This window comes from Littorina saxatilis, linkage group LG2 (assembly GCF_037325665.1).
Source record: "Littorina saxatilis isolate snail1 linkage group LG2, US_GU_Lsax_2.0, whole genome shotgun sequence".
In the NCBI taxonomy this organism is placed as follows: domain Eukaryota; kingdom Metazoa; phylum Mollusca; class Gastropoda; order Littorinimorpha; family Littorinidae; genus Littorina; species Littorina saxatilis.
This window is the reverse complement of record NC_090246.1, coordinates 20,978,645-21,003,799: the sequence shown is the minus strand read 5'-3', so window position 1 is coordinate 21,003,799 and position 25,155 is coordinate 20,978,645. Positions and strand designations below refer to the sequence as shown.

General features: G+C 42.9%; 1 protein-coding gene across 1 annotated transcript in view; it reads left to right on the top strand.

The window, feature by feature from the left end:
- Positions 1–25,155, top strand: part of LOC138958454 (serine-rich adhesin for platelets-like) — a 156,640-nt gene that overhangs the window by 24,151 nt on the left and 107,334 nt on the right. Inside the window, exon 2 of the mRNA XM_070329619.1 lies at positions 9,243–9,297. The gene's annotated coding sequence lies outside the window, so the exon portion shown is untranslated. The remainder of the gene's footprint in view (positions 1–9,242; positions 9,298–25,155) is intronic.

The window sequence follows — 25,155 nt, the reverse complement described above, 5'->3', positions numbered from 1 at the left end:
TTGACAGGTATCTTATGATCCTCCGTGTCACGCATGGCCTGATTGAGTTGTGTTGACGTACGTCAACTCTTTGCTTGTCATAATTGTAGCCACCTATCATGTTTATCAGTTCACGCTCTGATTCACAGCAACATTTGACAGAAGTTGACACTGTATGGAATGTATGTATGTGTATGGAATATGGGAGTTTGTGTGCAGAGTAATTGTGGTCCTTTGATAAACTTTAAAAGATGCTGAGTGTATCGACGAAATATTATAAGTAACTCTAATCTGCATTGATTTTCGTGTGTGTGGCTAGCATTGATTATATTATTAAAATACTATTTATTGTAGCGACTTAAAATACTCGTGTACCGCCCTGATATGGCCCTTCGTGGTCTTTCTTTCTTTCTTTCTTTATTTGGTGTTTAACGTCGTTTTCAACCACGAAGGGTTATATCGCGACGGGGAAAGGGGGAAGATGGGATAGAGCCACTTGTCAATTGTTTCTTGTTCACAAAAGCACAAATACAAAAATTGCTCCAGGGGCTTGCAACGTAGTACAATATATGACCTTACTGGGAGAATGCAAGTTTCCAGTACAAAGGACTTAACATTTTTTACATACTGCTTGACTAAAATCTTTACAAACATTGACTATATTCTATACAAGAAACACTTAACAAGGGTAAAAGGAGAAACAGAATCCGTTAGTCGCCTCTTACGACATGCTGGGGAGCATCGGGTAAATTCTTCCCCCTAACCCGCGGGGGGTCCCTTCGTGGTCGGCTGGGCGTTAAGCAAACAAACAAACAAACAAAAATACTCGTGTTATGTACTTATTAAGGTGCTTATGGCTAAATCGATCCTTTCTTCGTCAGACATCAGATAATATGGGACGTGCGTTATATATATATATCTTCTTTACCACTCCATCCAAAGATATTTCATTCGCATTGGTATCAGTGGCGTCATGGTCACAAAGTGAATATGTGACCCTCCACCACAGAATGAGTCGCATGTCACCTTTGCATGATGTTTTATATTTTTACATTTTCTTAAAGAGCTTTTTATGCTCTATCCAGTGGTAAAAACCGTTTTAGAAAAGAGCAAAAACTGTTCTTGTTATAAGCCTGGGACTAAGGCGACCCTCACACTGGTGCCTGACACCCCCGGGACGAATATTAGGCCTAGCGCAGAACCGCGCAAGATGACATCTGACTCATATGCGTGTGTGTGATTTGCAGCCACTGTATGGTTCATTTGTATGATTTTGTTGCATACATAACAGCTTGTATTTAACCAGACATGCCGTCTGTTTTTTTCTGTTTGATCACAAATAGTCAGCAGAACAAAATGGAAAGCCAAGGATGAGTAAGCAGAGAGACGGCAAAGAACTGATTTTGTTTCTACAAAGCCAAAGGCCCCAGGGCAGGTTTTAAGCATAAAGACAAACACATGTTTCGCTCGTGGTCGTGATCACTTGAAAGGGCTCTGCGAATAAACATATATTATCATATGTGGGGCTTGATAAGTAAACATATACAGTGCTGACTAAGTCTATTCTACCCCCCCCCCCCACCCCATCCCCGTCCTTTCCCTTTCCACCACACGAACACCTTTAGCCTCTCCTGCTTCTCGAGAGCACTTTCTCGTCGTTCCGTGTTTCGTTGCCTGAACCTATACTTTGCAGCTCCACTTAGTATCTCCACGCAAGTGCATTTCATGACATTTTGATGGTTCTTTCCGTTCGCCTGTGGCCAGTCAAAACAGCCCAAGCAAGAGTGCGACGTTAACGGGAGGCTATGCTTTCAATTGTTAGTCAACCGAAGGATGTTTACATTTTTGCTAGTGGTTGCACCAAGTGTTAAGAAAGGCATCGAAGCTTAACGGAGGTTCAAAATATTGAAACATACCCCCCCCCCCCCCCCCTCTCATTGTCCCCACCCAAAAAAAACCTGCACACCTCCCTCCTGTGCATCTTTTCGCTAACAGATTCTGGAAAGTCCCGGCCCCCCTCCCCGCTTTTCCCTACCCTACCATCGCCTCGCTCCATTCGTTTATCTTGAAATTGCGCACGCAAAGGTCTATTCTCGGCAAGTGTTCTCTTTTTCAAACATCAAACTTTAAGTTTTATACATAAGAGTAATGTTTCACTTGTCCCTAACTCGCAAGACTGTTTTTATAAATGTATTATATTTACATGACATTCAACAACATTATGCAGCCAAGACTGTCGAGAAGTTGCCCTTCAGTAGTCGTCATATGTATGTGGCCATTTTTGCGACTCTGGGCATTGTTGACTGAAGCGTCTGATTGATGAAAAGTCAGGTCAAAGTTGGACCAAAATGTAAACAATATTTACGATGCTCACTGACTCCAACTTCAAGCTGAATTGCTAAACGTACAATAAGTATCAGTCACAGTAACAGCACATTGTAAAATGGATGAAAAGTAATTGAAAACAATCTTGGGATGGACATAAGTCAATTTTACCCACAGTGTGTTCTCGCAGAAATGGCCACATATGAATCCCAGTCCTTAACTCGGAACACAGCTTTCAACACACACTGGCACAGACCGGTAAGATACAGGTTCGTGCACACTGGCACTGGGCCTTTTGCACTGAGGTTGTCAGACATGCAGCTGTGAATATGCTAGTACGTTGATGTCAAGAAAAAGATTATTGAGAGTTAGCCCGCTTTTTCGAAAAGTGAAGGCATCAAATCTTATACCACTTTCTTCCACTTGGGACCCTTTTTTTAGAGCGTTTTGATGTGTAGCTAGTAGTAAAGTAGGAGTACAGTGGCGCGATATCTTGGCATGCAGTGGAAGTACTGCTTCCATAATCGTTGCGCCGCGCTTGTTTCCAATCCCAGTGATATGTCATCTCAGCCTCCCCCCGCGGGTTATGCCTCGGTCTCACATCTACGAATGTCACCCGACTTTAGGTAGTCGGCTGGAAGTCGGAAGAGGTCGGAGAGTTCGTGAGAATTAGCAATTTTGTTTTTGAAAAGTCGGATAGTTCGGAAGGCCCTTCAGACTGTTTTGAAATTTTCAAAACAGTCGGAAGAGCCTCCCGACTCAGACGAATAGAAATTTGTCGGGTGGTTGTCGTAAGCGTGTCGGTTTAGTCGTAAGGCGATTCTGATTAGTCGTAACGGTAGTCGGAAGACTCGTAAGGGTGGTCGGATTTGTCGGTAGCATAGTTTCGTTCGGATTAGTCGTAAGGGCAGTCTGATTTGTCGTTAGGACAGTCGTTAGCTAGTCGGTTTAGTCGTTACTCTGGTCGTGAGAGTCGGCTATTGTTCGGAAGTTTTTCAGCCGGGCCTGTCGTAACTGCAGTCGGAATTGTCGTTACTGCAGTCGGAAGTGTCTGGACACATGTCGGATTTGTCGGCCCTAAAGTCGGGTGGTTGTCGTCTGCTTGTCGGCTACATGGTCGGATCAGTCGTAAGGACAGGTCGGGAGTGAAATTTGGAGCCAAATTTGCATCCGACACTTCCGACCTAGCCGACTTAACTATCCCCGACACTTCCGAAAAATCGTATATGTGAGACCGAGGCATTAGGGGGTGTCCTATATTGGGACGAGAAAGAATTTACCCGATGCTCCCCAGCATGTCGTAAGAGGCGACTAACGGATTTTGTTTCTCCTTTTACCCTTGTTAAGTGTTTCTTGTATAGAATATAGTCCATTTTTGTAAAGATTTTAGTCAAGCTGTTGTCTGCCCGGGGTGCTTTTTTCCTCGTCAATCACTGTTCTGACACTCACATGTTTTTGAAACACTTCACGGCTGTAAATCTGAAGAGACACACATTGAGTTTTTCAGCGGCGCTGCAAAATTAGGTTGAGTGAGGATACATGTTCTGTGCTTCCCCGCTCATTAGGCCTGGCTGCATGGGTTTGTTCCTTGGGGTTACATAAAACCGTGAAGTTCTCTGGCAGGTGGCCAGTCTTTTCAGCTCGTGTTAGTTTCTGTTTGACCCATCTTTTCTTGTCTTGTCTTGTCTTTGCTTTTACCTCCTGCCCTATTTTCTCCTTCCTCATTCTTTTTTTCCTTGTGTGACCTGTTTAATTATTTTTACCTTACCGCCTTTCGTTCCTCTGGTTCCAGGCTTCTTCTGTTATACTGGTTACCACTGTTTCTGTTTTTACATTTAGTCAAGTTTTGACTAAATGTTTTAACATAGAGGGGGAATCGAGACAAGGGTCGTGGTGTATGTGTGTATGTGTGTCTGTGTGTGTGTGTGTGTGTGTGTGTCTGTGTGTGTGTGTCTGTGTGTGTCTGTGTGTGTCTGTGTGTGTGTGTCTGTGTGTGTCTGTGTGTGTCTGTGTGTCTGTGTCTGTGCGTGTGTGTGTGTAGAGCGATTCAGAGTAAACTACTGGACCGATCTTTATGAAATTTAACATGAGAGTTCCTGGGAATGATATCCCCAAACCTTTTTTTCCTTTTTTCGATAAATGTCTTTGATGACGTCATATCCGGCTTTTTGTAAAAGTTGAGACGGCACTGTCACACCTTCATTTTTCAATCAAATTGATTGACATTTTGGCCAAGCAATCTCCGACGAAGGCCGAACTTCGGTATTGCATTTCAGCATGGAGGCTTAAAAATTAATAATGACTTTGGTCATTAAAAATCTGAAAATTGTAATTACAATTATTTTTTTATAAAACGATCCAAAATTACTTTTGTTTTATTCTTCATCATGTTCTGATTCCAAAAACATATAAATATGTTATATTCGGATTAAAAACAAGCTCTGAAAATTAAAAATATAAAAATTATGATTAAAAACAAATTTCCGAAATCATTTAAAAAAAAATGTCATCTTATTGTGTGTGTGTGCTAGTGACTTTAAGTCTCCGTGTGTGTGAATGAGTGTATGTGCGCCTTGAGTCGCCTGTTGGTGAGATATGTGCGCGTTATAAATATTCGTATTATTATTATTATTATTCCTTGTCGGTTCCTGATTCCAAAAACATATAGATATGATATGTTTGGATTAAAAACACGCTCAGAAAGTTAAAATGAAGAGAGGTACAGTAGAGCGTGCTATGCAGCACAGCGCAACCGCTACCGCGCTAAACAGGCTCATCACTTTCACTGCCTTTTGCACTAGCGGCAGACTACGGTCATTGTGAAAAAATGCAGTGCGTTTAGTTTCATTCTGTGAGTTCCACAGCTTGACTAAATGTAGTAATTTCGCCTTACGCGACTTGTTAAGATTTGTTTTGCTCTTTTAAAATAGTTTTATTTTCTCTCTAACTAATGAGTTTCCAAAAGTGAATCTTCTTGTTGCCCCCCCCCCCCCCCCCTCGCTCTCTCTTTTTCTCCCGTTTCTACCCTCTCTGCCTCCGCTCTGTCTTGTCGGTCTGTCTGTCTGTCTCTCTCTCTCTCTCTCTCTCTCTCTCTCTTTTTCTCTCTATCTGTGCAACCTAGACCTACTCCACTTGTCGTTTTAACTCGGTATGTCTCACCTGGTTGCCAAGAAGCACACGTAGGTCTCCTTAATCTACCTCTTTATTACTTTGTTGTTTAGCTGTTTCACTTTCTGGGTCTGGGTTTTGTCTACGTCTGATGGCTGCTTTCAGTTACCTGGACGTATCTGATCTCTTATAGATGTCAGGCCAGAATCTCACGGAATACCTGTATCAGACCTGTTTACTCTTACGATTTTGGCGTAATTTATTACGATTTTCTGCAAAAAATACGCCATTCCGCTATCCGTGTCAAAACTACGATTTTCGAAACGTCCAGGTTACGTTTTCCGTTTTCCGTCGCTGTCCGCTTCCGATCCAACATTTTAAAATCTTGTCCGTGTTCCGATCCGTAAATTTTAACCAACGCTCTGCCAACATGCAGAGAAGTCGAGAATCGAGTGCCTCGGAAAAAGAAGACAACCCCTCTGAGAAGAAACCTCCAACCAAGCAGAAATTTCGAAAAGAATACACCGAAAAGTGGACGTTTCTTGGACCTTCGTCGAAGGGTGCTCATCACGTCTACTGCAAACTGTGCTACAAGGATTTTGCGTGCTCGCACGGGGGGCGGTCACAAACATGCTGTCGGTCGTTCAACTGCCGATGGCACTGCCCAGAGAACTCAGCCAGCCATTACAGGCTTTGTTGCACCAAAAAAGAACGCAGCCGGTAATTTCCGCGCATATGTAAATTCCGCGCTTGTAAAATACATGTATGCTCCGCGCAATATCGGGTTGTAACTTCCGCGCACGAATTACTGGTTCGGCTCATACAACTTGCGCGCGTACTCACAGTCCCTACGGTTAGCTGTGACTTCCCCCCTCTTGTACCTTTGCTGCAGTCTCTGTGACTGTGATACCAGACACCCGAAATTTCTGTAATTTCTGTTATATAATAAGTGAACAAAATATTCTTATACGCATGGTTTAAGTCTTCATTCGTTTTTATCGACTTGTCTGTGTAATAAAGACGTGTTCAATATATAGATATACAAGTGTCAGTTTTCATGGATATACAAGTGTCAGTTGTTAATGTCTCAATGTCTCACATTTGACCGAGCAAAGACACGCGCGCTAGTTTCACATCACATTTTGCTAAAACACGCGCGCATCTTACATATACACCACGCGCGGGAGTTTCACATGCGCGGAAGCTTCAAAATTGGGAAAGTGCGCGGAGTGTTCATGCACCCAAAAAGAAGACAGGGCCAGTGTCCGATCTGAAGCGGCAAGTTACTCGTGCAGAGGTGACAATAATGTGAGATGATCGCTGAACTCAACCTGCCTCTAACGACTGCAAACTCTCTTTCACAGGCTTTTCGTGGCATGTTCCGGGATTCCAAAATCGCCAATGGTGGGGTGCTAAGCTTACTTTTTAACCAGGTGTCCATTATAATAATTTATTATTTTTCTTTGTTTTCCACTTGACACGTCTTGGCAGTCAGAAATATGGGCAGTGGTGTAAAGTAACTCATGACAGTGGCTTTGAGTTTGAAACAAGGACTTATTTTTGTCTTCTCAGTTCTCCTATAAGGTGTTACTTTCAGTTATTCAGTTACTGAGAGGAACATAAATGATAAAAATGTTTTAAAAAAATAAAAATAAATGTATTTTTTATTTTTTATTAATTCACATGTTTGGCATTGTTTTTTTCATGTGCTTTTGATGTGATCTTCTTTGAAATTATGATGACTACAAAAACTGACTGATGTGTTTTGTTTGTGAATGATGGATAATTATATGTGCGTGATTGCGTTTCGCAGACACAGTTGTCATGTGCGTTCTAATTGGCGACGAATGCTGGATGATTACTATTTTTGTGCCAGGATTACTATTTTTGGGGCTGAGCATTACTCCAAAACACTTATGGGGGTAAACAGGTCTGCTGTATATATATATATATATATCTCGTGCGTTTCCACGCTGGGGTTTTATGATCAGTATATATACTTTTCTCCGACTTTGCCGCTTTTGTTTATTAGTTCTGTATATTTTCAGATGAGGGATAAATTTGTTGTAGACGTCTTGTAGACATACTCAGGACTGGCCTTGATCTTTCTTCCCACGTATCCCAGTTTTTGTGTGTATACATACGTACCCGTAAATGCAAAGTGCTTTGCACGAGTCTGTTCTACTTGGTATTGTCTGAGTTGTTTTCATTCGAGAAAATGTTGATGATTCATTCACACAGTATTCGAACATCAGACAGATTGTTTTTCATGGTGTGCTGTACAGAAGGAAGTAAAGTCAATATAGTTGACCCGGAAGTGTAATGCATTATAATGTGATATGTCCGGAAAAGGAAATAGCAGGTTTCTGTTGTCTCTCAATATGTTCGTTTCCTGAATAAAGTTCATTCCAAAATCATTGACGAAGAATAAACTACCGGTATGGGATCGACACCTGCTTGAACATAAAAAATCAGAGGATACACACACACACACGCATGCACATGCACACACACGCACACACACACACACACACACACACACACATGCGCACGGACACACACACGTACACACACACACACCCGCACGTACGCACGCACACATACACACATACACACACACACGCGCTCACGCATGCACGCGCGCGCACGGTCGCACACACACGCACGCGCACGCGCGCGCGCACGGTCGCACGCATGCCCCTTCGACACACACACGCACACCGTCTTTCCTTCTATCCCCTAGTTTCTACCATTAGTTTCTTTCTCCTTGGTAATTGTCTATCATATTTTTGTTCTCTTTTCTTTCTTTACGAGTTTGATGTGGCAGCGGGATGAACACTCTTCCCTTTTTGGATAATCACTGTGTGTCTGGGTGAAGTGAGGTGTGCCGTTTGTGCAGGTGTCTGGAAATTTCATTTCACCTAAGACAAACGAGTCTTCTTAAAGAGATACCTTCGCGCCGGATGATTCTAACTGTTGCCCACAAACCCACAACCTGTCATGGGTTGTGTTGTCTTTTCCTCAAAGCTTTAATGGAATCTTGGGCCTCTAGGGACATAGAGAAAGGGGAAAACATTAAAAAGATACCCGTATGCGCAACATATATCTTCACAAACTATCAGGACTGCACCATAATCTACTGCGTAAACAAGCAACAATTGCGGAAAAAACATTTTTGGGAAAAATGAATAGCAACGGAAGTAAAGCGTGACGTATACAATAGCCAACTGTTCGTCTATGCCAGAAAAATATGCGTAGTTGATGATATATATATATATCCTTTCCGATCGTGGACATTTTGAAATGTATTTCAATAGATTATCCTCACTGTTTCTGGCTAGCAGTGGTTGAATCTTGGAAAGCGTTCAAGTTTAGTGTGCCTATTCTGTATGCAAAAGCCTTAGAAGACCTGTGATATTTTACACAATAGCCTACGTGCGAAGAACGTCGTCTTTTCGTGAGTTTTTCCTTAAAGCTAACAAGACAGAGTGTGCATTTAACTGATAAAGGGATTCAAACAGATATTTTGAGCTGTTTATTTTTGGAACGGCAAAGAATTTCAACGGCGTAGTCAGAATGTCAGAGATTGAGAGTTTAAGCTGCTGTTTCGTTATGAGTGGAAAGGAGTTTGTTAGTGAAAGGGAGGTCTGTTAAGTGGAAAGGTAGTGTAAACTGGCCTTATCTGCCACAAGCATGTTGCAGAACACACACAGACGGATACATTTCATTGTTACGCGCAAATTCAGCGCATGCTGCTGTATGAAGGTTTCATTTTGTTTCGCACACGCTCCAAGTTCTTCTAACTCTGTGATTTCAATTTTGATGTGCAGACAGGTGAAAAAAACGGTTGGTGTGTCAGCGAAGAAAACTAGAGGACTACCACAGGTAAGAACACTTTCTTTCTGATTTTCTTATTCTTTGTGTGTTTGTTTGTTTGTTTGTTTCTTTGTTTCTTTCTTTGTTTCTTTCTTTGTTTCTTTCTTTCTTTCTTTCTTTCTTTCTTTCTTTCTTTCTTTTTTTCTTTTTTTCTTTCTTTCTTCTGCCTTTCCTTCTCTCTCTTTTGGTATGTAACCAAGTGGAGGGAGGTCTGATGCTATGCAAAAAGCCTGGCTTGATCTAGGATGGTGAGCTGTCATTACATCAAGGGTTGTCCATTTAACGGAATGATTCATCAAAAATCCAATCTGAATCACGAAGACCGAACGACAAGCTGAAAAGAGACGAGGGGGGGTGGGGGGGGGGGGGGGGGGGGGCAGGGTAGCGTGAAAGCAAAGGATGACGGGTCGAATGCAGGCTGATGCAGGTAATGAGCCGGATCACAATGTCACAGGGAAAGTAGGGCTTGCACTAAAATCCTGTCGGTCTCTTGAGCACTTGCATTGGAATCGATTTTCACCTCTTGCGTGAACACCTATATTTAGACAACAGAGACCATCGACATCCACTGCATTTTTCTTTTACGAAACAAAACCCATAAAGTGTCAAATTAAGTGGGCGAAGTCCACAACGCGAAGTCAGTATATTTCGGGAAGCTGGCCGCACGGAGCTTTAGCATTGAGTTTGCAATAATTTTGTTTACGAAAAAGAACTAAGAAGCAAAAGTATTTTTAGAATGTGTCCTGGCAATGCCGATAATGAAGAAACCCGAGTTATTCTCCGAAAACTCATATGGCTTGATCAGGTCTCAAGGCGACGGCATTCATATCACTCCGATCTAGGCAACTTCCTCAAGTGCTTCTGGCATGGCTAGCAACATTTCTTTGCAAAAGAGACGTTGTTTATACACAGGACTGTAAACTTTCAAACCTTGAAAATTGCACTCAGTGCGTTTCCTCGTGTATCTTTTCTTTCTTATTGCCGATGTAAAGAGTTCATAGAACTAATATAAAGTGTTTTCTCTCTCTCATTTTAATTATGTAGAACCAACGTGGGAAAAAATGAAGAGAGGACCACAAAACATAACTCCATAGCTTTTCCCACCGGAACAGCCATCTAACGAGCTGAGGAATAAGCCTGGGATTAAAACTGCTTTTCGTCGACAGCCCTACAATTCGTTTCAATCGATTTTATATTTTTCTTTTTTTCTTTTTCTTGACATCTTCTTTCATTGAGGCTTGAGCAACTTGACAGTTTTAGACTGCACTTTGTTGAACATATTACAAACTAGAATGAATACCCGCTTCGCCGGGTAGCCGGCTTCGCCGGGAAGAAGTACTTAGAGCCGTACGCCGGCTTCGCCGGGTCCGAACAATGGACCCGCCAAGCTTAGGTCCCTCCCAGATTCGTGGAATGGGAACAGCACGAAAATGATTCAGTGGCCATAATGCCATTCCTGACCATATCGAGTCCCATCCTTGTCGACGAATGTAACCGTGTTAATCACCTTTGGGGCGAACGCCACTCAAACAGGATTGAGCAATTTAGAGCTTATCTCTAAGCCCTTTTGAACTGTTATGGCTTCTCAAAGGAAGGCCAGTACATACAAATACGTTAAAATTAATATTAAAAGTCCTACGGTTTTGAGCCATTAAGGACTTGAGTGTTTGTCCGCTTTCAAAAAGAGGAAAGAAAGAAACAAAAAATAAGGAGAGGAGGGCAGGGGGTGGGGTTGAGTTGATAATGCTCTGTGGAATTTGTTAAAATGAAAAGTAGTTAAGATGTTTCTTGGTAAGAATTATAAGTCTGTATTCTATATCTTGAATAACGGGTTTGTAAAATGATTTTTTTTTAAATTCAAATCGAGTTAAAAAGTGGAACCTTTCAGGATCACCAATAAAACCAAATAGATGAGCAAGTAAGAGGAACACGAACAATAAATCTCAAAACTTTTTACAAATAAAAGGATTAAAATGTAAGCCACGAAGGCCGTGGTAATAAAAACAATATGTACAGTTTGGCGACTAGTGGGCCTTGGGTGAGGATATGTTGTCTAGAGGCTAGTCGCTAGAATCAGGAGGGATGGCGGGAGCCACTCGACCTCAAACTGAAACACGCTGATGTGATAATCTGGGCTTAGTTATACCCACAGCCCCATGTCCGAGTCCCTGACCAGTCGGCACAGCAGGAAGCTGTGTGACACATACAATTACACAAAAGCCGCCAGACCACATCACAAACAGAACTGAACAATCCCCAGGTGTTGCCCACATAGAGACACACACACACACACACACACACACACACACACAAACACAGAGAAGCCGTATATATAGAGAGATAGATGACAGTGTATTTTTCGCGTGGCTATAAATTGATTCGACCTTTGCACTTTTACAGTGAGGATAATTTACGGGTCCAATTTACGTTCTGGACACTGCGGTGACCTTCTAAAAATAGTAACAGAACGCCGGGAATATCCGAAGATGCCCCACTCATACTATAGTGCACCATACGAAGGAAGGGAGGTAAACGCTGAAAACCTGGAGAAGATAAGGAAGAGTTACTTATAATGGTGAAATGAACACAAAAACCAAAATCGGTTCAGCGCTGCGCGCTGAGAGCACGTGTTGAAATATCTCATCGATGATATTGTGTCCGGGGTGTAGCTGAATACGGTGTCCAAATTTGAAAAAGATCCACCGAGAACTTTGGCGTTGTGATGTGGTGTAGCGGCTTTGGTGTGTCGGTATGGGGGCCCGGGTAGCTGAGGTGGAACCAAAATCGGTTCAGCGCTGCGCGCTGAGAGCACGTGTTGAAATATCGACCAGGTTGTGTCCTGTCCCGGGTCTACCTGAATATGCCCACCAAATTTGAAGCAGATCCATCGAGAACTTTGGCCGTGCATCGCGAACTCACACACAGACACACAGACACACAGACACACAGACAGACACAAGTCGTATATATATATAGATAGATGAATCTTTTTTTTATGTTTTTATTTTTATTTTATCGAATTTATCTTTAAACGAGTTATTGTTCTTGACAGCTTCGCCCTTGACGGCTTCAGCTACTTGTTAGGTCCTTGTAGGCTACTGATAAAAGAGTTTGACTACGGTTTGTTGAGCATGATTAACATTTAAAAATCTCTCCTTGTTGTTGCTGTTGTCTTTGTCGTTGTGGTTGTTGTCAATTCGTTGGTGTTGTTATTATTGTTGTTGTTGTTATCGTCGTCGTCATTGTTGTTGTTGATGATGTTGATGATCAATTTATCTTTGAATGATGTGTGTGTGTGTGTGTGTGTGTGTGTGTCTGTGTGTCTCTGTGTGTGTGTGTGTGTCTGTGGGTGTGTGTGTGTGTGTGTGTGTGTGTGAGTGTTTGTGTGTGTGTGTGTGTGTGTGTGTGTGTCAGACATCTGACATTGTCATTTCGCTGGCCGCTGATAAAAAAAAGTGATAGGCTTAGTAGTAGTAGTAAAATTAATATTAAAAGTCCTACGGTTTTTAGCCATTAAGGACTTGAGTGTTTGTCCGCTTAGACTACGGTTTGTTGAACATATGTCACAAAGATGACGCATCGCTGACATCTGGTGTTGAGATGGGTTGGCTTGTTATCGGTTCATCGAGTCGAGTTGCGCAATATTGAACGGTATTGTCATTGAGAGGACAGCCGTGCAGTGATCAGATATGAACAGCGCTCCAACTAATACTGTAATAGGGCAATGGCCTATTTCCATTGCCTAACAGTAGTGTACGGAGCGTCAGATACACATGACGAAGTCTATAGACCTCTCTTACAAGGTATGTGAAGCGTTCGGGAAAACCCGAAATAGCTCTAACAACGCTCGTTCGAGTTCGAGACTGAAAATCGCCAACTTATGACTTTTTTTGTTTGTTTACTTTTTGAGTTTTCGGGACTCTTCTTCGTCCAGTCTATGTACGTTACAAATGTTAATGCACAATTTAGAAGAAAAAAAACTGAACAGGTTATGTTGCTTACAATACTGTATCCCACAAATAGTGGTACATTCTGAACTGTTGAGTTTAAATACAGCATACCTAGCTAGATGCCTAACCCCTTTGCACTTCGAAGTTCGAAACTTCCAAAACAAAAACGATAAAATGCATCTGTTTTGCGTGTAAACAAACCATTCTAGTATAAAATAAAAAAAGAAGAATCTATTTGCTTTCAAGTTTAGCATTGAAGTGACGTGCAAAAGTCATTAAGTAATTGATATATACCTTGTTTTCTAGTACGCTGTCACATATAATCTATTTCCTGTGTAAGAACGCATTTAATGACACAAATACTTGCAATTGCTCCACGTCCGACCTCTTTCCCATTCCTCGCAGAAGACATATAGCAGTCTTTGGAATCTGTGCACTGCAGGGCCGGAATAGCCATAACATATCGCACAGAAAGGCTGCAGACCGAATAAAACGAGCATGTAAAAGTCAGACGTTGTGAACCAAAACCTTTATTTATGAAGTGCGTTGGTGGCTCGAGCCACCGATAAAGCCAGATATAGATGTCAGGTGACAAAACAAGTCACCAGAAGTGCGTGCTGAAAGTTTCTTGGATGAGAAAGGACACCCACAACATCCTTTCCTTTTCAAGCCAGCCGCCCCTTCCTCTCCACCCCGCCCCGCCATTCCCAGCTCCCCCCCCCCCTTTTCTGTCGCAAGATTAAGCCCGAGTTGGAGACATCGCGAGACTTCACGACACTTGCAATGTTAATGTAATTACACTTTTTTAAGAATCAGAATGAGCATGTGTTTTTTCTCTCTCTCCCTTTTACATGGACCAGTTATCAACACTGCACGACTTGTAAAGCCTCGAAAGCTTTATCTTTTCTTTCAAAATTGGCCGTTTTCTGGTCGCAAGGTCCGGGGAAAGGCAGGAATTTGGGCGAGGATTGGAGTAGAAAGGGTGGAGTAAGTAAAAGCTTTGAAACAGGGGCGACACATTAAGACTCAAAGTCTTTGCTATAAGACACGTCTGGAGTTTGGGGACTGGAGAGAAAGCACTGACTTCGGGATCAATCATCGGAATATAGCGAACGGACTAATAATACAGAGTGAAAAGTCAACTATGTTAGCTCCCAGAGGTGAATAGAAGCTTGATGGTTGACGGATGATCAGCAGGCCAAAATACCGAGATTTGCTGGGGAAATAAATGCACAAGCGTCAGAGCCACAGCCGTATCATGAGTGTTGTCGCAAATAGAACCTACTTTTGCCTTGAAATCTCTGTCTGTCTGTTACGTTAAACACGTTAAAGGTCAGGTTGGAAGATGAGGCTAAGCCCTTAACCAATATCCTATAGAAATAAAGTTTTGAGTTTTGCTCTCTCTTTCTCTCTCTCTCTCTCTCTCTCTCTCTCTCTCTCTCTCTCTCGTTTGTATTATATATATATATATATGTATTTAAGATTAGAATAGTCCCTCTCTGGGCGAAGGCTGGTTGAAAAGAAGCTCGTTTATATTGCTTATGCCACAACCCTCGTAAAATAAGATTTGATTTGATTTGATTTGATCTCTCTCTCTCTCTCTCTCTCTCTCTCTCTCTCTCTCTCTCTCTCTCTCTCTCTCTCTCTCTCTCTCTCTCTCTCTCTCTCTCTCTCTCTCCTTCTCTCTCTCAAGAATTGTGAAGCGCGATGGCGACTGTTTCTCGAGTACCGCCATTTGCACGGAAATGCGAAAAAGTCAAACAAAGCTGTCCAGAAAAGACGATGCCCTTGAAGCAAGTCGGATTGTCAAGAGATTTCCGAATAAGAGATTCAAGCTAGCCTAGCCTAGGTCCCTTTAGGAAGGAGGGGCATCTTAGAGCCCTCACGCCAAAACCAGATCGCCAGACTCGGTGGGCGGACGCAGAAGGCAATAGAAAGAGGACAGGGCCAAAAACCACGTACGTGCTAATTGTCTGCCAACGATTTTCTCTCTCTTTCTCTCTCTCTTTCTCTCTCTCTTTCTCTCTCTCTCTCTCTCTCTCTCTCTCTCTCTCTCTCTCTCTCTCTCTCTTCTGTATGTCTGTCTGTCTGTCTGTCTCTGTCTGCCTGTCTCTCCCACACTGACTATGACTCTTTCCTCTCTGTCTGTCTGTCTCTCTCTCTCTCTCTTCTCGCTGTCTGTCTGTCCGTCTGTCTGTCTGCCTGTATCTCCTACACTGACTCTGACTCTCCGCTTTGTCTCTGTCTCTCTGTCTGTCTCTGTCTCAGTCTCTGTCTCAGTCTCTGTCTCTTTGTCTCTCTGTCTCTGTCTGTATGTGTCTCTCTCTCTGTCTCTCTGTCTCTGTCTCTCTCTGTCTCTCTCTGTCTCTCTCTGTCTCTCTGTCTCTGTCTCTCTCTCTCTCTCTCTCTCGTGTGTAACCCACTCATTTTTGCTGGTACATAGCACTGTAAAGACTAGGCGAAGAGCTATGTGGGACGTAGTAAAGGGGCACCTGCAGTGAAAGGATACCCTTTGACACCAGTGCTGAAGAAATGGCCTTCACATCACAGGTGTCCTTATGTGGAAGGTATATATATTTTAATAGTTTCAGTACAGGATGCCAAGGGGCAAACGTGTGTCCTTCATTGAGAGGTGTCCTCTCGTCGAAAGCGCATCGCATCACAGGCACCACTGTAGAAGAGACAGACTGGAAGGATGGGGTGGTGGGGGACAGGACGATGGGGATGGGGGAGGGGAGGAGGATCGACAAGGTGATCGATAGGTGCTCGTGATCATGACGCTCTTTTGCGTCTTCCGCAGCCTGGCTCGGCACGCCCCCCCCCCTCTATGTCTGTCTGTCTGTCTGTCTGTCTCTCTCTCTCTCTCTCTCTCTCTCTCTCTCTCTCTCTCTCTCTCTCTCTCTCTCTCTCTCTCTCTCTCTCTCTCTCTCTCTCTGATGGACAGAGCAAAACGTCGTGATGAGAATGTACTATTGCTTGGTGATTTTAACATTAATTTACAGAGACCCCAAACAACTTGGGGCTCAACCACTGCTCTATTTGGTCTTCACCAGCTACTTAAAACCCCTACAAGAGAAACCAATAATTCATCTACCCTTATTGATCACATTTATACTGATGATAAGACCACTGTTTCAAATGTACAAGTAGTACACTCCACTTTCAGTGATCATTATTCTGTTTTTTGCTCGATTGTTCTGAGATTGCCCAAATCACAGCATAAAGGTCATACAACTATCGAGTACAGAAGTTTTAAATACTTTGACGAGTCTGCCTTTTTCTGTGATCTTAATCGAGCGCCATTTCAAAGCGTATTTAATTGCAGTAACGCAGATGATGCTTGCAATCTTTTCCATGAGATTTTGTGTTCCATTATTGATAAACACGCTCCACTACGTCAGCATAGGGTGAAACATCCCCACCTGCCCCCTTGGTTGACATCGGACATTATTGAGGCTATGGCGTTGCGTGATTTCTTTAAAGAACATAACATGAAAAGCGAGTACAAATTACAAAGGAATGAAGTTTTGAAAACGGTAAGGCAAGCAAAAGCAGATTATTTTAATAAATTGCTTTCTGATAAGAGAGATACTTCTACAATTTGGCGAGCAATGAATGAAGTTCTTGATAAATCTCGAAAGAGATCGACCAATTCTCCGTCACAAATAACTCCAGAAGATTTTAATCAACACTTTATTTCGCTCGCAGAGAAACTGAAAGCCTGTCTCCCGCAGAACGAGTCCCTTGATATTGATGTCTCTCTAGAAAAATTAAAATCATTTTGTGGACGAAAGTTGACTCAAAACGAAACGTTTTCTATTCCACTCATTACTGTCCACGAGGTTGGAAAACTGATAGAACAGATGGCGAATAAAAAGTCAATGGGTCCCGATAAGATTCCTGTCCGGTTGCTCAAACTTGCTTTACCATACATAATTGATTCACTGACTTATGTCTACATCCTTGGCATACAACAAAACGTTTTTCCCTCTATTTTAAAATGTGCCAAGGTAGTGCCACTCCCAAAAAGCAAGGATCTTACGGACCCTAACAACTTTCGACCAATTTCCCTCTTACCTGTTTTATCTAAGCCTTTGGAGAAGCATATTCAGAAATATTTACTGGAATATATGGAACGAATGAATTTGTTTCATCCATTTCAGTCTGGATTTCGCTCTAAGCATTCATGCCACACTGCTCTCAGCTCTTTATGTGAAACTTGGTTATCAGCTATTAATGAGTCCGAAGTAACAGGAGCGTTATTCCTGGACTTTAAAAAAGCCTTTGACCTTGTAGACCACTCCTTATTATTAAAGAAATTACAATGCTACTTAAAAGATGACTCTGCTTGTGCCTTCTTCGAATCATATCTTTCAAAACGGACACAATATGTATTCATCAACTGTAAAACTTCGTCGAATGATTTTGTCAAAAGTGGTGTGCCTCAAGGGTCTGTATTAGGACCTATATTGTTCTGTATTTATATAAATGATTTACCTCTTCATGCGTCAGATGAGAAAGTAAGATGTGAATTCTTTGCGGATGATTCATCAATCCACACCAGTCAGAAGTCTTTGGTAGCCGTCAACCAATCTCTTCAAAAAAGTATAGATGAGATGACAGAATGGTGCACCACTAATGCAATGGTTATTCACCCTGTTAAGACGAAAAGTATGGTGATTACAACTAGACAAAAACACCAATTAAAACCCTTACAACTTCAACTGTCAATTGATTCAACTCAAGTGCAACAAGTTAAAGAGCATAAATTATTAGGAGTTACCGTTGATCAAGAATTGAAATGGCAAACTCACTTGAGTAAAATTTGCAAATTAGTATCTAAAAATTTGTACTTATTGTCTAAATTAAGACATTATGCCGATGTGGAAGCACTCAAGTTTTATTACGCTCACATAATGCCCCATATCAACTTTGCTTCAACACTTTGGGATAACTGCAGTGATGTTCATCTCAAACGACTCAATTCTCTTCATCGCCGTGCTGCAAAACTAATTCTGCATGAGTCAAATAAGCCAACAGATGATAAATTAAAGCTCCTTAATTTCCTTCCCTTGAAAGATCAGTTGACGCTAAACAAGGCTGTCTTTATGTACAAAGTAATTAACAATAATGTTCCTGGATATTTAAAATCACATTTCAGACATGCCACAAAAAGATATGGGTCCCAGAACCTGATTCCCCCCATCCCTCGTCTAGACTTGTATAAGTCAAGTTTAGCCTTCTCTGGATCGTCTCTATGGAATTCCATACCCCTACCCCTCCGAAATGCCTCTTCTGTGAAAACGTTTAGGCGCCAGTTTCATTCCCGCTTAATGGGTAAATAGAACACTTTTCATGTCTGATATTTTAGTGGTTTTTACATTTAGTCAAGTTATGTTTGCATTTTGATTTGTTCTTTATGTGTTTGTATTGATAATGATATACATGCGAATGATCGGGACAATTCCTCCACACATTTGTTTTCTCCCTTTTGTTATTAGTTGTTTTGGATGTTTATATGCAATGCATTATTGCAACTATGCTGCAATTTCCACACTATATTGTTTTTCCCATTTTTGAATGTGTATACAAAACCATAACCCTTTTCTTATTACTATTTACATTATGTACGTCTGTAAGTAACAATAACCTTGTCAATTTTACTATCTATATTATGTGCGTCTGTATTAAGTGTTTGTATAAGGGACAGGTTGTAAGATTAGGCTTTGCCTAAAACCTCTATCCTTTGGTAATAAAGTTCAGTTTCAGTTTCTCTCTCTCCTTCTGCCTCTCTCTCTCTTTCTTTCTCTCTCTCCCTCTCTTTGCTTCCACCTTCAAGCATAGTCTGGCCTGCCCGAAGCCACGCATTGACATATTTAAAACTAGTCTTTCATACTCGGGAGCCTATGTCTGGAACTCCCTACCTACATGCTTAAAATCGATCAGTAACCTTAAAACATTCAAAACACATCTGCAAAAATACATTCAAACATCACTTTAATGTGATGTGCCTGGTTGCTCAAACGTATGTATGCCTTCTATCCTTCTGAAATGTGCATGTATGTGTCTTGCGTCAACTTGGTGTGTGTTCTGATAATGTATGGTTGTATTGCCCGTATTGTGATATCTGTATATCACATGTCTGTAAAGAATGATCTCATTCTTATATTACTATTATTGCGTGTGTCTGCGTTTCATCATAACAAGTTTGTTCCTACGTATTCCCATTTCGATTATAACCATTTTGCTTAGATCGGGACTAGCTGTAAGAAAGGTCCTACGGACCTAATGCTATCTTTCCTGTAATAAAGTTCTCTCTCTCTGTCTCTCTGTCTTTCTCTCTCTCTCTGTCTCTCTGTCTCTCTCTTTGTCTCTCTCTTTCTCTCTCTATGTCTCTCTCTCTCTCTGTCTCTCTCTCTCTGTCTCTCTGTCTCTCTGTCTCTGTCTCTCTCTGTCTCTGTCTCTCTCTCTCTGTCTCTCTCTCTCTCTCTCTCTCTCTCTCTCTCTCTCTCTCTCTCTGTCTCTGTTTCTCTTTGTCTCTATGTCTCTGTCTCTGTCTCTGTCTCTCTGTCTCTCTCTCTCTCTCTCTCTCTCTCTCTGTCTGTCTGTCTCTCTGTCTCTTTGTCTCTATGTCTCTGTCTCTCTCAACCCTGCATCCCCCGTCCCCTGCTTTGCATCCTCTATCTATTTTCTTTGTTTTTATAAAGACAGTAAAATTTGGAGTTTTGATTCTACCCCTTCCTCCCTCCATCTCTCACAATCCTGCGTCCCCCCCCCCTCCCCCCTGCCTTGCATCCTCTACCCCCTCCCTCTCTCCCTCCATCCTCTTTCTTCATTGATTTTGCTCTACTTTGGTGTCGGGTTCGGTGGCGAGTTTGTAAACTCTACTGTTCAATTTGCTTCCTCGTGCTTTCATTACCGACGATTTTATTGAAACATAAAAACATGCTGGTCTGCTTCAGGCATGCTGCAATTTTTTTCTCTCTCTATTGGTTGCTTTCATGGCTAGTACATGCGGAGTACGTTGGAGGGGGGAGGGGAGAGGAGGTGTGGCGGTGGGGGGGGGGATGGGGGGAGGGGGGAAGGAGGGGATGGGAGTGGTAGGGTGAGGATCGACACAGGGATCGATAGGCATCCGTGATCATCATAAACGTACCTTGCCATGGTTCCTCATTTCCGTACCGGTTTCTGTCCCCATTTCCCCTTCCCCACTACCCCTACTACCCCCCCCCCCCCCACCCTCTTCCCCTTCCCTCCCTCCCTGCCCCTACCTACCTCATCACACTTCCTATGTAGTTTCTACTCCACTTCCAAATCTAGTTCGGCGGTGGCTGTAACTAGCGTTCACTTCACGCCCTATATCACACCCTGTCTGAGCCTTTTAATGATTGAACCACAGGGGATCTGATTAATAGCCTGTTAAATGCTGTTCTGCTGCGGTTGTGATTTTTGTGTATGTGACTTGCACGAGCTACCTCGCCGGTTAGATGGTTCGTATGGCTGCTGTCATCCAACATTCCTTTTACCCTTCATGCATCGGTCTTTGTTATGATCGAACTGCTTCAGGCTTTATCGATAGCTTCTTGAAGGCCCTGCTCGTAGTCCGTTAATGCATTTTCTCTTTTCCTTCTTGGTTTAAACAATTTAATCCAGAAAATGTTTTTAGATAACAAAGCCGCATACAATCAATTAGTAAATGGAGCACAACAAGCAAGGCTTATAGACGTGCTCTTAAAAACAATATGATATTTTATATGGCGGACGATACGGGGATCTGCATGATAGTTTAAGTATTGTTCGCATTGACGCTTTGTTGACATTGACAATAGTGTTATTAATAATAACTTCACGACCATGCAGTTTCATTTTTCTGTAATAAGTTTCACTGTTGTCCTCAAAGCAGAGTTCTAGGCGATACAAATGAAGATTGTTACAAATGAGTTCACCGCCACATTAATGGAGCACTTATCGCTAGCTTCAGTGGACCCCTTTAGGCCTTCTGCTGATCTAGTGGCGGGAGATTTGATCGATAGTCCGCCTCCTCTGCGGTCTGCTAACGTGCCTCTTGTTCTGGAAATTGGCTTTGCTGGTGTGGCCATCCCTTCTCCCTCAGTCTCCCCTGGACATTCATTTACCGGACACCCCATCCAGTTAGTGGCAGAGCGAGAGAGAGGGGGAGAGATAGAGAGAGAGAGGGAGAGGGAGAGGGAGAGAGAGAGGGGGAGAGGGAGAGAGAGAGAGGGGAGAGGGAGAGAGAGAGATGGGAGAGAGAGAGAGTGAGAGAGAGAGAGAGATGGGAGAGAGAGAGTGAGAGAGAGAGAGAGACGGAGAGAGGAAGAGAGAGGGAGAGAGAGACGGAGAGAGGGAGAGAGCGAGAGAGAGAGCGAGAGACAGGCAGAGAGATGGGGAGAGAGAGAGAGAGAGAGAGAGAGAGAGAGAGAGAGAGAGAGAGAGAGAGAGAGAGAGAGAGCGAGAGAGACAAATGACAAATTCTTTATTTACGAGGGTAGTGGCATAAGCAAACAGGTGCTTTTTGGAGAGAGGGAGAGAGAGAGGGAGAGAGAGAGGGAGGGGAGAGAGGAGACAGAAACAGACAGACATGCTGACAGACAGAGAGACAGACAGACAGAGGGGGGGGCAGATATTGGGAAGGGAGAGAGAGGGAGAGACTGACAGAAAAGGGGGACGAGAAAGAGAGAGAACGAGAGAGACACACAGACAGACAGAACTATCAAAGAAAAAAGTGCCTCCGTACTGTTAATCACTCTTACAGACTAAACTAGCGACGAGAAAGAAAAGTGTCGGCTTGTAAGAGATGATCTGTGGTGAAGGGAAGATGCCTCTCGGTGGTGGAAGCAGGAAAGGACACGAGAGAGAGAGAGAGAGAGAGAGAGAGAGAGAGAGAGAGACAGAGAGACAGAGAGACAGAGACAGAGACAGAGACAGAGACAGAGACAGACAGAGACAGAGAGAGACAGAGAGAGACAGAGACAGAGACATAGAGAATCGATGCATATAATCGGAATATAAAGTGCATGAAACATACAATTGCATTGCAGTAAAGCAAAAATATATAGAAAGAAAACACACACACACAACACCCCACAGACTCAAGCAAACACACAAACACGCACACACACACAAACACACACAAACACACACACACACACACACACACATATTTACACACACGCACACACACACACACACACAGACACACACACACACACACACACACACACACACACACACACACACACACACACACACACACACACACAGGGGGAGGGAGGGGCAGGCAGGCAGGCAGGCAGGCAGGCAGGCAGGCGTCTGTATGTCGGTCGGTCGGTCTGTCCGTCCATCAGTCTGTCCGAGTCGGTACATGCAATGATGCAAGGTTTTCAATTACTGTATTCTGGGGTGTTAGCTTTACTGCTGCGTCCACCCAGAGACTGCTGCCTGTACTTGCACCCCAGGGTGTGTAATAATATTCCAGAGACGCTCTTATCCTCGCTAGTTCAGTCTGGGAGGCCCAAGGGATAGTGGTGTGGAATGGCATTATTGTGCCCTGTATCACGTGCATAAGGAACTGGCTGTGACAGTGTTCAGTTTCAGGAAGCAAGACAGGACTTCCCCTGTATCGTCTCCATCTGTCGTCTGATTGAACGCCTTAATTCTCACCTCCTGCGGTAATAGAAAATTGTTGGCGTTGCCAAAATAGATATAGTCGAACATCTTCTCACCTCCTTGGATCTTGGAACATTATTTCTATCTGTCGTGTGATTCAACACATGTGAATACAGCTGGCGTTGCCTGGACCAATTTCATTACCCCGCAAGTGGCTGTTCTTTATGAGCATAGCTTAAGCATTCCCATGTTGTATTTACCTCAGTTGCATGCAGGCTGTTGTATTGTATTTACTTGTTTGTTTGTCTGTCTGTCTGCGTGGTTTGTATGTAAATATAATAACTGCATCACTGAAATATTACCAGATTTGTGTATGCATTTCAGATGAAGTATGGGATAAGGACAGATGGGAAGACCAGGCTTATGCGTAAAACTGATATCCTGATTTATAAAAGATCAATCAATCCATCTCTGTGTTAAGAAGTGTCATTATTGTGTCCTGTATCACGTGCATAAGAAAGTGGCCGTGACAGTGTCAGCTGCAGGGAGCAAGACAGGATATCTCCTATCTTCTCCATCTGTCGTGTGGTCCATCACCACATAACCTCTTGGGGTCTATGAATCTTGACGGTGCTGCCAACATAAATGTCTGTCCTATTAGTCGGACATCTGTTCTCCTCCTGGGATCGAAGAGAATTGTCGACGTTGCCAAAATAAATTTCCGTCCTATATATAGTCGGACACCCTCTCGCCTTCTGTGGTCTAAGAGAATTGTCGACGTTGCCAAAATAAATGTCCGTCCTATAGTCGGACACCTTCTCGCCTTCTGTGGTCTAAGAGAATTGTCGACGTTGCCAAAATAAATGTCCGTCCTATAGTCGAGTACCTGTCCATCTCCTGCCTGGGGTCTTGAAATATTGCCGGTGTTGCCAAGACAAATTTCATTATCCGGTCTTGCGTGATGAAGCGCATTTTATGCATACAAAGCAGCAGCGGAACCGATTGTACACCCGATGGTTATGTTTGTCTCGTGTGTCAAATGGTAGCAGGTTTAAGCTTGCAGGCGTAAATTAATTGCCAGTAATTATAAGTGTGCGCTGCTGGTAGACGTTCGTGATGTTTAACCCGTAAATCTAATGGTGAAGGGAAGGTTCATGAGCAGATTTATTTTTCTTCTTTTTCTTCTTCTTCTTTTTCTTCTTTTTCTTCTTCTTCTTTTTCTTCTTCTTCTTTTTCTTCTTCTTCTTTTTCTTCTTCTTCTTTTTCTTCTTCTTCTTCTTGTCGATCACACGTCTATACTGTTAGACCGGACAGCGAGACGAATGATGACTTCTTCTCCAGGTCTTCCTTTCCTCCGTATAGCTGGCAGCAGAGGGGGACTGCAGTTGGCCACACGGTTTTCCTTGGGCTTTCTTGAGCAGCAAATAGAATTAAGTTTGCTTTTTCATATGTGTGTGTGTGTGTGTGTGTGTGTGTGTGTGTGTGTGTGTGTGTGTGTGTGTGTGTGTGCATGCGTGCTTGCGTGTGCGCTCGTGGGTGGATCGAAACAAATCCCAGTGACAATAATTATTTTATCATAACAAAAGACACGCGATCTTCCCACTATGTCTTTCTTTCAAGAGACCCATTCGAGAAGAATAACTCATTTGATGATTTGTTCGGATTAGTCCGGAGACAGTATTGATTTTTCGTAAGTCTCAGCAAGCCTTATTTTTGTTCAAACAACAAGTCGTAAGAGCTACGCATGTATACTTGTGAAATAACACCGCCACTGTTGTCGCGTGCCTTTGGCTGGTGTGTCATCAAATCGATGCCGATTGAAATCTTGGGATTGGGGGCGATGGGGGGGGGGGGGGGGGGGGTGGGGGGGGGGGGGAAGAGAGGGGTGAGGAGGGAAGAGGGGTGAGGGGGGGGGGGGGTGATTCAACACAGTATGCTTCTATTTTACCCGGCAAAAAATAACCTAGGCAGATGTTGTTTGAGGGCAGATCTTTGTGATGAGGCCGTGTATTGTAAAACCAATTATATGACTGAAAAAGCAATTCATTCCCCTATCTTATTCAGAAAACGTATTGCTTTTACATAAGGTAGTGTCCAAAATCAAATTCGCAAAATCGAGAGTCCCGCGTTTAAATCGACACAAAGTCAGCACTGCTTAAAACGAAACATGTTCTGCATGTCATTTAATAGACAGAACAATCAAATCTGCATTGGTTTTACAATAAACGGCCTCATCACAAAGATCTGCCCTCAAACACATCTGCCTAGTTTTTGTTACGACGGGTAGTAT